The sequence below is a fragment of the Myotis brandtii genome, unplaced genomic scaffold, assembly GCF_000412655.1.
Source record: "Myotis brandtii unplaced genomic scaffold, ASM41265v1 scaffold136, whole genome shotgun sequence".
NCBI classification, from domain to species: Eukaryota; Metazoa; Chordata; class Mammalia; order Chiroptera; family Vespertilionidae; genus Myotis; species Myotis brandtii.
In genome coordinates, this window is record NW_005354829.1 from 1,773,099 (window position 1) to 1,784,275 (window position 11,177).

The window sequence follows — 11,177 nt, forward strand, 5'->3', positions numbered from 1 at the left end:
AAATTTAAGGTATTACTCAGTTTTAAAGCAAAATATTTTTTCTTCTATTCACACATCATAGTATATATTCTCTCTACTAAATAAAATTGAGAAGGCTTCTTTATAAAGGTTTTGAAAATTCACTATTTAGTAAAGCGACCCTAAGTCAGAGTCATAATTCTGCCAAGGGTTAACTGTAGAATCTTATAAAAGCCACTTAACCTCTTGGGTCTTAGTTACTTTATCTAGACATGGTCTAAATGATTTCTGAGATCCTTTTGAGCTTAGTATTCTAAAATTGTATGATATTGTCAAGCTGTGTCAAGATTTTTATGAAAAGTAGATAACATTGTAATTACAGTGCCATATCAGCTGTTATGAGTAGCTGTAATAATAAAGTATAAACATTTATCAGCAGAAGTTTAATGACTGATGTGCTGACCACCAAAAGGTTAGTATTATATTTTGCCTTTAAGAGGATTTATTTTTTAAAATAAACTCTCTCGTCGTCTTAAACCCACTGGTGGGGTAGCTTACTACAAAGGGAAATCTGAAAGCAGTATGCTTATACAAAGTATGTTTACTTTAAGGATAAAATATATAATCCACATATCAGATTGGATATTTTTTCTTCTACAGAATGACTTGTTTTTTAAAACACACACACACACACACACACACACACACACACACACACACACACACCTGTGTAAATATAAATTAAGATGACCTAATTTAAATATTCAAAATAAACAGGTTGTTAACAAAACACTAGCTCATCGTCATTTCAGAGGCCTTTCATATGCATTTAGTCATTCACAATGTTAGTGACAGAAACAGTGCAGATATTACCACTTCCATTTTACAAATAAGAAAAATGAGAGTTTGAGAAGTAAAATACATTTTTCTAGGGACTTACAAGTAATGCAGATGCCCCAGCTCCCCTATCCCTTCTCCCAAATCCCCAGTGTATCCATGGGCTCTGTGTGTGTGTAAGGGGGGACATTTAAGAATCGGAAGTCCAGTCTTAGGGTCTTAAGTTGGAGCAGGTCATTGGGTGTCTCTGTAGTTCCTGGTGAATGATGACAGCTTCATTCACTGATCCTGGAAGATGGGGTTGAAGGGTATAGAGGTCCCTCAGCCTAGTCTTGCTTGGAAAGCTGCCAGAGGATCAGAAATCAGACACCATCTTCTGTGAGGACTTCCAGCCCCAGTATAAAACACACAGTTCTTTTCTTGAAGGCTCAGATTTATATTAGATAAAAATATAAGATAAAAATATATAAAACACACCCAAGTGAGCTGATTTTACTAGTAATATGTTCCATCTTACAGAAGTAGAGAAGGCCTCCTCATTAAAAGGTGGACTCTCCCTCTCCCCCATGGCTCCTCACTTCTTCTCCCTGCTCCTGTCTCACAGTCCAGAACCCCCACCCCCACCTCTCCAGCTCTCCCTAGGAAGAAAGGCATCCTTTGGAGGTCTTGTTAATTCAAGAATTTCAGTTTCAATCTAAGGGCTGAGTAGACCTTTTACAGGAACTTTTCAGAGCAGTTTGAGTGGAACTTTTCTGCTCACTCAGTGTCACTATTTCTGATATGGAAGCCAAAGAGGTGGGGTTCTTTTTCTCAAATGTCAGTGGGTGTTCTCATTCTGGTTCAGTCTTCCCACTCCCCCTAGGAGGTGTTGATGCTGCATTTCATGTCAAACCACAACATGTCAAAAGGTGAATGTTAAATTTTTTTCAAAGACTGCAAATTTGGTTCCATATGAGGAAAGCTTATTTATACTATTAATGTGACTTAGGCGATGCACTTAGAAGCTACTTCAGCTTCTTTATTCATGTGTTTCCTGCCATGATATTGAGGTGGTGATACTATAAGATGGTAGACTTCTGTCCCTAGCTGAATCTGTGTTGGACATAAAGAGTAAGTGAGAAGTAAGCTTTTGTAATTTGAAGGGTAAAATTATGGGGCTTCAGACATTAGAGCATTTCTTACCAATATTATTTAATTTGTTGAATCTTGAAACTTACTTTCTTGTCTTTATATCCCTAATCCCTTCTAATGCTACTTCATTCTATTAAAATACTTTTTATTTTTTTTAAATATGGCTTCACAGATGGTTTGTTTTTTATACTTACAAATGTGCCACAAACCTCATGCTCAGCTTATTTATTGTCTATTGACCTCCTTCTGAATGTTCTAAGTACACAATACATTTTGAACCTAATGGCACAATATTGAACATTGCTACAGAGGTTTTTAAAAAAATAAATTATTTGAAAGTATTTAACTATACCATAAAATAGGAATAAGTAGAAGAACACATAGTGTGAGATGAACATAGATATAAAAAGATACAGAAATCAAAAGATACCTAATATTTATGGTACTCTAAATGTATGGAAGACACTTAGTATTCATGAGGCAATAAATTTCTGTAAGCCACTGAGTATTCATAAGGTTTGAATTTGGTCACTCTTTGGTAATGTACATTTGGCATCTTATGTCACCTATTCAAGAAACACAAATAAATCCGTAGCTTCTCATATGTTGTAGTCCAGTGAGCTTTTCTATTGGTGATCCAGTGGTCAGACTACTTACCCTGTATCTCTCTGGTAGAGCAAGTGTGCGTGCTGGTCTTTGGCTTCTGTTGGCTGAGTCAATTTACTGAAATATCAACTCTGGTGCTTATAACTATGCCATTAGTGGGATAGTGTGGCTCATCAGAGAGATAGAGACACAGATGATCCATCCATCTATCTATCTATCTATCTATCTATCTATCTATCTATCATCTATAATCATTTATCTATCATCTATCTCTCTAGAATTGCTTAACCCAGAAGTTGGATAGTGTGGTCTTTCACTCTGTTTGCACATTATCTCAAATATATTAACCTATGCCTTCTTTTCCCCTTTGCTTCTCACTATGTATTTAACTTTTTTAAATATATTTTTTATATTGACTTCAGAGAGGAAAGGAAAGGGAGATAGAGATAGAAACACAATGATCAGAGAGAATCATTGATTGACTGCCTCCTGCATGCCCCCTATTGGGGATTGAGCCCACAACTCAGGCATGTGCCTTTGACCAGAGCCTAACCCAGGACCCTTCAGTCCGCAGGCAGTGCTCTACCCACTGAGCCAAACCAGCGAGAGCTTTACCATTTTTTAAAATTAAATTTATTAAAATGACATTGGTTAATAAAATTATATTATTAATTTTACAATAATACATCATCTGTATATTGCATAGTGTATTTACCATCCAAAATCAAATCTTGCTTCCTCACCATATACTAGTATTTGACCCCCTTTACCCTTTACTGCCTCCCTCTACCCCTCTTACCATCTGGTAACCGCCAATCAGTTGTCTATGTCTATGACTGTTTGTATTATTTGTTCATTTGTTGCTTTTAATTTTATAGCCCTCATGTGACTGAAATCATCTGGTTCTTGACTTTTTTCATCTGACTTATTTTGCTTAGCATGATATTCTCAAGATTTATCTATGTTGTCATAAATGCTAGTGTTTCATTTTTTCTTATGGCTGAGTAGTATTATTCTCAAGGTTTGTCTATGTTGTCATAAATGCTAGTGTTTCATTTTTTCTTATGGCTGAGTAGTATTCCATTGTATATATGTACCACATCTTCTTTTTTCAATCATCTATCGAAGGACACTTTGGTGTTTCCATGTCTTGGCCACCATGAATAAGGCTACAATGAACATCAGGTTTCATATATCTTTACAAATAAATGTTTTTAAATTTTTCTGATACTCAGAAGAGGGGTTGCTGCGTCATATGGTAACTCTATTCTTAAATTTTTGAGGAATTTACATATTGTCTTCCATAGTAGTTGTATCAGTTCATATTCCCATTGGTAGTGTGTGAAGGTTCCTTTTTTTCCACAACCTCTCCAACAGTTGTTATTACTTGTCGTGTTGATAATAGCTATTTTAATAGTTGTGAGGTGGTACCTCATTATAGTTTTAATTTGCCTTTCCCTAATATGTAGTGAAATTGAACATCTTTTCATATATATGTTGGCCATTTGTATGTCTTCTTGGGAGAAGTGTCTGTTCGGGTCCTCTGCCCATTTTTTGGATTGCTTGCTTTTATGTTGTTGAGTTGTATGAGTTCTTTATATATTTTCGATATATCACTATGTATTTTAATTGATTAAATAAATAATCTTATTTGAGCATTTTGACTTGTTCTGTGAGCCTTTCTCTCATATGGCCCTTGGGATCTTGCCTGCCAGTATATTTGAAGGATATCATTGCATCAAGATAATTTACCATATGACAGCTTTTCTTATAACAGAAAATATTTGAGCATTTTGACTTGTTCTGTGAGCCTTTCTCTCATATGGCCCTTGGGATCTTGCCTGCCAGTATATTTGAAGGATATCATTGCATCAAGATAATTTACCATATGACAGCTTTTCTTATAACAGAAAATATTCTAAGGTAGGACTAACAGACATTATAGCAAAGTAGTTTGGCATTTCTATTGTATGATTATTAATCGTGTTACATAGTGTGTGAAATGTATTTGTAGTAATGCATATTTATTTTATTTTTCTGAAAATTACAGAAAGATCAATGTTCTGAATACCACAAAGCATCCAGCTCATGCCCCTTAAACAACTTGATATTCAAAACAGTTGATGGCTCTTTCATAAACCTTGTTTAATGGCTTTCTTTGTGTAATGCATTATGTTAGATCGTGTGGAAATTACAAATGTGGAAAAAATGTAATCTTTGTCTGCAAGGAACTGATGTCTACTGGTAATAGGGCAAAGGATGTTTATATGAGTTCAATAATACAAACATTATAAGGCAAAAGTAGGCAGCAATAGAGTATAATAGGCATCTAGAGGAGGAATCCAGAAAAGGGAAAGATGCCATTTACAAAAAGGAAATCTGGAAAGGCTTTATGGATTTAGGAATGGGAGGCATGAATAAAGATTAAAATTTGCTAAGAAAGGCCAGCTGCCTCTTCTGGGAAGTTACACAATGCCATGTCTTGGAGATAATTTTACCAAGTAGAAAGGTCAATAAAGAAGTTGATTTGCCCTATTATTAAATGAAAGGAAACAGAAGCAAATTTAACAATTCTGCTACTATAACAAATACACTGATAATTTATAATTTTATGGTAAAATATTTAAAAACTTGAGTGTAAACATCTTTGGTAGCGAAAAGCAGGTCTTGTCAATAGAATTATCTTCCAAAGAACAAGATTATGTAGCTATTATTAAAATATGCTTTAAATATAAACTTTATATAATACTATATTTTTAGGAAGTAAAGTAAGACTTATAGAACATTATTGCCATCTCTTAACAATCTCATGAATTCTGCCACTTTAAATTCTGCCAGTTCAAACTCCAGTTTCTATAAATTAATGTTTATAGAAAACTTGGGAAAATAACCAGCATACAATCTTCTGGGAGTATCTAATAATATGGGAACAATATAGTGCTGCTGAAGTATTAGCTATTTCTTTTCTCTTCTTTGTTTAGTTTTTGTTTGACATATTTATTTGCTATAATGATCTTGGTTTATTGTGAATAGAATAATAAATGCTGCTATATACACACAAAAGTTAACTAAATTATACAAACATGCATATATTTTTGCTCAAATTTCTGGAAAATACCGGGTCTCATCTTATTGTACCTCTTTGCCCAAGAAGCCCTTGAGTAATCAAGTAGCAGTTGTCTGTCTGTTCAGTGTGCTGTCCAGGGTGCTGAAACAGTCTTCCTGACCCAAGTCCACAGCCTAATGATGAATCCAGCAAAGCTCTCTTAAACCTGCTGTACACTTTTATGCCTGCAGGAATCTTAACTACACACCCAAGAAACAGCTATCAGTTTCTTATAGATGGTTCACAAATTAAAACCCATTAGTCAATCCCCTGAGGGCTCCCGGACTGCCAGAGAGCACAGGCCGGGCTGAGGACCTCCCCTGACCCCAAGTGCACGAATTTCGTGCACTGGGCCTCTAGTTCGGGCTGAGAACCCCCACCCCCAAGTGCACGAATTTTGTGCACTGGGCCTCTAGTGTGTATATATGAGACTGATTATTCCACAGAAAATTCTTGGATGCAAAAGTATTCGTAGATCATTCGTAACAACTCTAGTTGGAAACTACTGGCTATAATACAGAACAGTGAAGATTTTGCTCTGTTTGCATTTGAGAAAGGGAGCTGTGTTCATCATTGAAGGATGTTTTGTGAAATGGTGGGGAAGATAGGGAGGCTGTAGGCATACAATCAATTAGAGGCCATTTCAGTGGTTTGGAGAAGGAACATATGTCAGTCTGTATATTGATAGGAAACAGAAGGTATAGTCTGCTGAGATTTTAGTAAAGGAAATAATTACTGAGATGTAGGTAAAGGTAAAGCAACCAAATGGTTAGCACTAGCAAGAGGGGGAAGCCATTACTACTCTTTATAGCCTTATGATCCTTGCTATTCTTAAGATATCACAAGAGCCTGGTTGAGGGCTGGACTCATGGGAGAAGCTGTATTCATGAAGCAAAGTAGCATCCTACACAACCACACCTGAGCAGATGAAATGGGGGAAATATAAACCCAACTCAATCTCTTCCCACTCTTCAAATCCTCCTGGTGCCTCCCAACCAAACCCAACCAGAAGCTAGAAGGCAAGAAAACTTCCTAGAGGTCAACCCTCTGGGACACTGAGAAAGACAAAGAATATAGACTAGACTAGGGGGCAAACCAAAAATAGCCGGCACAAGATGGAAAGGGTCTAAATGAGATAATGGAAATGAGTTTGGAGAAGGGGGAATAAATACAAGAACTTTTTTATGATGTAGAATCCATAGGACTTGGTGACTATGTCACTTATATCCCAGAGAACTCTACCAATACATATGATAAAATATTTGTTTGAAAATATATGATGACTGTCACCATAATGTCAGTCATGATTGAAAAGAGCTGCCGTTTAATCAACATAGGATAACTGGTTAAAAATAGTTGTATGTGTATATTTGAGATAGTGATTATTCCAATGGGGTACAAGTGAGAGGAAAGAGCTTGTAGTGATATTTAGATTCCCTGCTTGAAAACCTGGATGAAAGGTGGAAATGTTTACCGAGAAAAGGATTACAAAAGACAGAGCAAAGAGGAAGAAGGGCTGGAGTTGGAGTTAAGAAAGGTGGTCAATAATTTGCCTGAGGTTTATTTTAAATGATTAACATTGCTCTTTTATTATACTCCAGTCTAGTTGGGTTAATCTAATTCCCAAAGGCTTCAAAGTCAATACTGCTGTAAAGTTGCAGTATTAACAACTTATTTGGAGAAAGGGACAGCATCCAGGTCCACAGTGTAACATAACAATTTCACAGCTAGTCATCACTTACTGTGAAAAAATACTTCTTTAGTGAAAATTATCCTCCCACCCGATCAGGACAACTGCAGAGAAAACTATCTTGCCTAGATATATGGCTTCAGGGTCTCAGATTCCCTGGCAACAACTACAGAGAGCTTATTAATGTGACATTAGGAAACTAAACTATAATTTTATAACATTTGACAGTTCTGTTGGACTCAGCAGTGTGTTAAAAAAATGGTTATTGTTCAGCCCAAATAATTTTTTCTGCTTCATTTGTTTGAAGTTGTTTATTGATGCCATGACCCTTAAAAGCATTGTCCCCCCCCCTTTTAATAGTATAAATTACTCGTTAATGAACATCTTTGTGGACAAATATTTTTCCTCTGTACTTGTTATTTCTCTATAGTAGACTTAAAAAAATCAAATCACTACCTCAGTGGCTATTGGAATTCCTCAAGTATTTGGCATGTTTTACAAGTTATAAAAATCTTTACTTGAAAAATTGTATCTCCATTTTAAACTTGAATTTTAGACTTCAATTCTCACATTTTTTTTTACAACTGGGTTTTTTTTTGTGTGTGATTTCTTTATATCTCTTTCCTTCTCATCTACTGAGGTCTTGATGTTTTTTATTGATTTGTATTTACTCCATATACTGCATTGCTAACCATATTGGTTGAAAATATTTAATCCAGTTTATTAAATTTTAAATATTGTATGGTATTTTTAATATTCTAGAAATGTTTTACTTAATAAAACATGTTACTAATTTGGGTAATTTCTTTCATTGCTTATATCTTAATTCCTTTCATACTGAAACCAGTGCCTATCTTTATATTATCCTTAATTTAATTCAATTGATTTTTATAAAGTTTAACACAAATCCTTCCAGACTTATTTTGGTCCATAAGCCAAATAAAGCAAGTAACTTACCCTCTGTGCATCAGCTTTCTCCTGGAAATAATAATAATAGTACCTACCTTAGAGGATTGTTGTGAGGCTTAATTAATACCTGTGAAGTGGTTAGAGCAGTGCACATAGTAGCTACTTAATAAATGTTAACTATTAATATTCACAACTACTTGTCCAAATTCTAAAATCTAGAAATCTCTGAACTGACATGAGGCTTTTTTTATCAGACTTGGTGTGAATCTTCATATATTTCACTAGACTTATTGCTGTGCTTGATTTCAGGGTGCTGAACCAGACTCCAGTGGGGATAGTATATAAAATACTACATTATATACTCTGTATTTTACTTGTAAATGAATAAAATGTTTTAGGATGCAGTTAGTCCCTGAATCTATGCTGTATTAGTAATTGGTAAGATGTTAAATGCCAGGAATCATTACCTATATTCTATTATTTTACTTAATCATCACAACGATTCAATCACATATTCATTCATTCAACCAGTAGTTTCCAGAATCAACCAATAGGTCGTGTTCAGGGTAATTGTTATGTATTATTAACAAAGCAGGTCAAATTTTCTTTTTTTTCTTTGAGATAGCATTGTATTTCTTTGAGACTACTTCACCATGGCATGTTATAATTAATAAAATAACTTTTGGGAAAGGGTGATAAATAACATCGTATTAAGGTGGAAATGGCTTTGGCTGAGGTGAGAACCACAACATGCAAGGATTCGACACCTACCAACGACACTAGCTGGCCAGCGCCATGTAGATGGTGATGGCTAGATGGCGAATTGAAATTTGTGAACTTGTGACAATCACAAACTTGGCATAAAAATCACAATTCATTTAGATGATATGTATGCAATAAATCAATTTATGCCTGCTAACGTATCTCATGAATATAAGGGTTTCCATTATTTGTTTACATTGTTTATTTCATAAGAGAGAAATTAATACAAAGAGCTAGATTAGCAGCATACCCTGAAAGAATGAAAATCTGTTTTGTATACCTTGTAACCTTTTTCACAAGTCCATTCAAATAACCCTTGTATGCAGAGCTGCTGAACACCAGCCAATTATCAAAAAGGTACGCTAAAAAAGGATTTTGAAAAAATCTACACTAACCTTTTCTATTTAAAGAAGCCTGGTTATACATCTGTGCCCAGGGAATATTATTTCTATGATAAAAACATATGGGGCCTTTGAAATACAATATGTAAAATGATTTCTTTTCCTTATTAATATTCACAGTGGGGAAGAAACCTTCATTTGAATGGATGACGTAGTTTGCCTTCCTAGATCCACTAAAGGATTAACTGTACTGAGAATATATTTGCTGAAGTGGTCTTTGTCTTTACTTAAATTAGTAGTTTATGGTTATTTTTTAAATTTCATTTTACAATGATCTGTCTCCAAGTACAAAATCATTTCACATTTTTTTTTATGTCTGATACTATTTAAGGATATATAAGACACTAAAATTTATTGGGTATTCTTTGTAAATAATTTTGGAAACTTTTTATTAACAGGGATAATGAAAATAAAGTTCATGATAGATTTAGTAACTGATGGCAAAGTTCACAAAAGCATATTGTTCACCTCACCATTTTTTCATAGTAAAAATTATCTAAAAGCTACTAGCATGCTATTATGAGTGCAGGCTCTATATGTTTAGGCAGATAAAATAAAGTCTTAAATTTGACTTGTTATTAGTTTAGTTGCCTGGACTGTTTTCATAACCTCTCTAGGTATCTGTTTCCTCATCTTCAAAAGAGGTAAATCACACATTCATGTCATAAGGAAATTTTAAAGATCAAATAGATTAATACATGTAAGCACTTAGCACAGTATTTGGCACATTATAAGGCCTTAATAATATTAGTTTTACGTATTAGTTATTATTTACCAACCGTTAAGTTCATATCTAGGAAAACTTGCTTTTAAAAAGTCACTAGCTATTAATGAATTTATTAATTCAGATAAAAACCAGAGTCTAAAAAATTTTCATTTTGTGAAATCCACAAGGAAAAATATTAAAATGTGCTTCTTTTCCCTCACCAAAACATTCATTGTTTTTGTGAAGAGAATCATGTATCAATATGAAAACAGTGCAGCAGAGCATCAATAATTGAGGCAGAGTTAATATTTCCACTCTAAATCTTCAATTCCAAGGCTTAATATATTCATCATGTAAACAAGATCAGAATATAAGTTAGGTTTGTAAGGTATGAGTTCAGATATTATCTTTTTTAAAGACTGTAACAATTGGATATTTTATTTTAGTTATTAATAGCCATCTATTTGGATAAAAATATCAACATATTCAAACAGCATGACTTAAAAATTGGAAGTAAAGATAAAAGCATGCATTGGAAGTGGGAAGTGTCAATGACACAGGCAAGGATCTTGGTGGTTAGCATACACTGGGAAAGAAGTTTTCCTAGAGATGTAGTACATTTACTTTGCTAAGATCAAGGGCCACAGTGAAGGCCACACAGCACAGTGTTTTTAATTCTCAAAGAATGCCAAAATCATATAACTGAAGACTTTTACATAGAATCAAATAAATGAATGCATTTCATATCCTTAAAGTAAGAGATATAGGTTTTTTAAAGAAATTTTTATAGCTTTATTAGATACTACAGGCCCGGTGCACAAATTCGTTTATGGGTGGGGTCCAGCCGGCCAGCCCTGATTGCACCAATTTGGCCAGGCCAGCTGGAGGGAGGGGCCACAGGCAGTTGGCCGGCCGGCCTCACCCCCTGGTTGAACTGGTTGAACTCCTGCTAGAACTCCCAGTCGAGGGGACGATTTGCATATCAGCCTTTTATTATATAGGATAACTAGAGGCCCGGTGCACAAAAATTTATGCACTGGGGGGGGGGGGGGGGGGGGGTCCCCCATCCCC